This window comes from Neoarius graeffei, chromosome 21, assembly GCF_027579695.1.
Source record: "Neoarius graeffei isolate fNeoGra1 chromosome 21, fNeoGra1.pri, whole genome shotgun sequence".
Taxonomy (NCBI): Eukaryota; Metazoa; Chordata; class Actinopteri; order Siluriformes; family Ariidae; genus Neoarius; species Neoarius graeffei.
In genome coordinates this window covers 19,423,832-19,428,582 of record NC_083589.1, presented here as the reverse complement: position 1 = coordinate 19,428,582, position 4,751 = coordinate 19,423,832, and positions in this window count along the sequence as shown.

The window sequence follows — 4,751 nt, the reverse complement described above, 5'->3', positions numbered from 1 at the left end:
CATCTGTGCACTGTGAACCTCTTTGGTTGTAAATTTCCTGTGTTGATACTCAGCGTGGGCAATACGACAGAAATATCATATCATATATGATACTTGAAGCCATTTCTATGACATGGTATACATCACATATACCAAAACTTCCAGCAGTCCAATAGAGCAGTGTTATATAAACTATTATTAATAATAAACACATTTATAATAAATGCATTTATATTGTTTTTTTTCATGTTTACATAATATTTGGTATTTATTTAAAAAAATAAACACTGAAACACCCCCACCCCTTATAAACTCTTAACATCACATGTCCAGTATGTTGTGCAGTACAGTAGGTTGCGGGTCTTTATTTGGCATAATCTCTGGGAGATAGTTAATTTTTTTTCAAAGTGAAGTAAAATTGATGAATATGGTTTAATATGTATATAAAAGAACCTCTTAAAGAGGTTCATTCATGTTTTGCACAAGGTTGGTGATTTGTGTCATGACCCTTTGGTTCAATGTCGTCTTCTGAGTTGTCTGTAGCTATTTTGTACCCAGTTCATGATGTTTTCAGAAAGCTATGTGTGCAAAACCAGTCAATAATTGATTGACTTGACTGATCCCTGTGTGCTGAGCTCTGAGCCCTCTTCCCAGGAGATTTCCTGTATACATAATGTTAATGAATCACCTTTGAAACTATGTAGACTAATCTACTGTTAATGCTGTATGCTTGACCTAAATTCTCAGCTAAAGTTCTTACTATTGCCTTATTTTGGTCTGTTTGTCCTGATAGAACTTGAAGATTGAATGATTTAGCTCATATTATGTAAATAGAGAAATTTGAGTGAATATGTTGTTTTAAAGATATTGTGATTTTATGTAATAATTCATTCTCATCTCATCTCATTATCTCTAGCCGCTTTATCCTGTTCTACAGGGTCGCAGGCAAGCTGGAGCCTATCCCAGCTGACTACGGGCGAAAGGCGGGGTACACCCTGGACAAGTCGCCAGGTCATCACAGGGCTGACACATAGACACAGACAACCATTCACACTCACATTCACACCTATGGTCAATCCAGAGTCACCAGTTAACCTAACCTGCATGTCTTTGGACTGTGGGGGAAACCGGAGCACCCGGAGGAAACCCACGCGGACACGGGGAGAACATGCAAACTCCACACAGAAAGGCCCTCGCCGGCCCCTGGGCTCGAACCCAGGACCTTCTTGCTGTGAGGCGACAGCGCTAACCACTACACCACCGTGCCACCTATGTAATAATTGATTCCTGATATTTAATGTAATGAACTGGGCTTTCTGCATTGCTTTACTATTATTAGGCTCGTTCCATATTTATTTTAATAGGTACTTTAATTATAAAGTGGTACAATTAATTAGTTTTATACCACAACACTTGAATTCTCAATTCTGATTGGTCAGACAATGATGCAAGACAAATCACAGGTTTATTTTCACTAGTTCTAATATGTTCTATCTGTAATAAGGCTAATAAATAGATAAATAAATGTGTACTGAAGAAAAAATTTCCATAATTATTGATATGGTTAAACTTTTGATAAGGAGCTGTTTAACATTTATGGTTGGAGTCTTGGGTGTCGGTCAACTTTGTAATGGGGAAGTCTTCAGTACAGAGAATTTTCATCTTAATACTTTTGAATTCCATATATGAGGGGGGAAAAAAAGACACTGGTATGGAAACAACAGCTTATAGCTGCTATAACATAAGTGAGAACAGGAACTGGTCTTGTACTCCTTCCACAATCTGTACAAATGTTACTATATTGTACAGCCAAAAGTATGTGGACACCTGATCATCAAACCTATATGTGGTTCTTCTCCAAACTATTACAACAACGTTGGAAGTACACAATTAGATACAGTAGAATGTCTTTGTATGCTGTATTTCCCTTCACTGGAACTAAGAGGCCCAAACCTGTTCCAGCAACACAATACCCCTGTTGGAGTGGAACAAAGGTTGGAGTGGAAGAACTCAAGTGTCCTCCACAGATCCCTGACCTCAACCCTTCTGAACACCTTTGTGATGAACTGGAACACTGACTGCACCCCAGGCCTCCCCACCCAACATCAGTGCACTCGTGGTTTAATGAACACTAAAATCTAATAGAAAGCCTAATAGAAACCTTTCTAAAGAGAAAGAGTAGAGGTTATTACAACAGCAAACACAGGGAAACTAAATCTGGAGTGAATTGTGCATCAACAGGCACATATGAATGTGATGATCAGGTATCCAAAAACTTTGGGCCATATAGTGTATATTAACTTAAAAAGACAGGGTGGTGTGGAAACAACTCTTTATAGCTGCTATAACATCAGTGAGAACAGCGAGATCTTTTATGGACACTAATGGCCCTTTTCCACTACCCTTTTTCAGCTCACTTCAGCTCGCTTCAGCTCACTTCAGCCCGACACGGCTCGCGTTTCGACTACCAAAAACCAGCACGACTCAGCTCGTTTCAGCCCTGCTCAGCCCCTAAAACTCGCACCGTTTTGGAGTGGGGCTGAAGCGAGCCAAGCCGTGCCGAGTGAGGCTGGGGACGTGAGCAGACACTCCCCTGTGCACTGATTGGTGAGGAGGAGTGTCCTCACATGCCCACACACGCCCCGCGAGCACGCTGGGATCTGTAAACACCGCAAACCCGGAAGGAGAAGAATTACGAATTACGAGAATTTCTGAAGCCTTATGCACCTCGCCTCATCTATACGCTCTTGCCAGTATCTGTTGGCGTTGTCGGTGACAACAAGCCACAGCACCAAGACCAGCAACACTAACGACTCCACGTCCTCCATGTTTATTGTTTACTATCCGGGTCGTGAGACTACCGCTTAAAAGATCACTGATGTCACTGTTTGCGCTGCTTAACGACATCACCTGACGTCCACCCACTTTCGCTAACTCCACCCAATGTGTCCACCCACTTCCAGCCAGCACGGTTCAGCGCGGTTGTAGTCGAAATGCAACTCCAACAGCCCCGCTCAGCTCGACTCAGCACGGCACGGCTCAGCCCGACTCAGCCGCGTTTGTAGTGGAAAAGCGGCATAAGATGTAACTACTGTATAAACGGCTAAAAAGTACAGAGCCCCCTCAGGTCATGGTGGGAATTTTTTGGAGCTAGTTTTACATTCCCTTGCAATATTTTAGTGTTAATCCTCACCCTAACCCTTATTGTGAGGTCAGTCAAAAGTATTGTGAGGTAACGCAAAAGTATTGTGAAGTAACAAAAGTGTTGCAAGGGAACGCAACAGTATTGTGAGGTAACAAATGTATTGCAAGGTAACACAGAAGTATTGTGAGGTAACAAAAGTATTGCGAGGTAACATGAAAGTATTGTGAGGGAACACAAGTATTGTGAAGGAACAAAAGTATTATGAGGTAACACAAAAGTATTGCGAGGTAACATGAAAGTATTGCAAGGTAATGCAAAAGTGAGGGAATAGAAAAGTATTATGAGGTAACACAAAAGTATTGAGAGGTAACAAAAGTATTGTGAGGTAACGCAAAAGTATTGCGAGGTAACAAAAGTACTGCAAGGTAACGCAAAAGTATTGCAAAGTAACGCAAAAATATTACGAGGTAACGCAAACATATTGTGAGGTAACGCAAAAGTACTGCGAGGGAACACAAAAGTATTATGAGGTAACGCAAAAGTATTATGAGGTAATGCAAAAGTATTGTGAGGTAACAAAAGTATTGTGAGGTAACGCAAAAGTATTGCGAGGGAACACAAAAGTATTGCAAAGTAATGCAAAATATTACGAGGTAACACAAATGTATTGTGAGGAACACAAAAGTATTACGAGGTAACGCAAAAGTATTATGAGGTAATGCAAAAGTATTGCGAGGTAACAAAAGTATTGTGAGGTAACGCAAAAGTATTGCGAGGGAACACAAAAGTGAGGTAACACAAAAGTATTGCAAAGTAACGCAAAAATATTACAAGGTAACACAAAAGTATTGCGAGGTAACAAAAGTATTGTGAGGTAACGCAAAAGTATTGCGAGGGAACACAAAAGTGAGGTAACACAAAAGTATTGCAAAGTAACGCAAAAATATTACAAGGTAACACAAAAGTATTGCGAGGTAACAAAAATATTGTGAGGTAACACAAAAGTAACTTTTAAAAAATCCCCACCATGACCCTTAGGGGGCTCCATAGAAAAGTTAAATTGTAATCGTTGGGGGAAAAAAGTTGCTGTAGTATCAGAGGAATAAAACACACTGGAAATCTCATCTCATCTCATTATCTCTAGCCGCTTTATCCTGTTCTACAGGGTCGCAGGCAAGCTGGAGCCTATCCCGGCTGACTACGGGCGAAAGGCGGGGTACACCCTGGACAAGTCGCCAGGTCATCACAGGGCTGACACATAGACACAGACAACCATTCACACTCACATTCACACAACTACGGGCAATTCAGAGTCACCCACACTGGAAATAATAATAATAATAATAATAATAATAATAATAATAAAAACAACCTGTTGTGGATAATTTTCCTGTGACTACACGGCCAATCGTGTTTATCTGCCTTACAATAAATCCATTATTGTTATAGAGTAATGTAATAATTATATGTATTTTACTATAAATTAAAATGTGTGTAAAAAATTTTATGTAAAAAATAATTTTAAAAAATAAAAAAAACCACGAACTTTTTGGAGACAGAACAGAAACATGAGGTAAACGCTGACGTCACCGGGGCTGAGTGGAGCAGCAGCTCGCCTGCTTGTCAT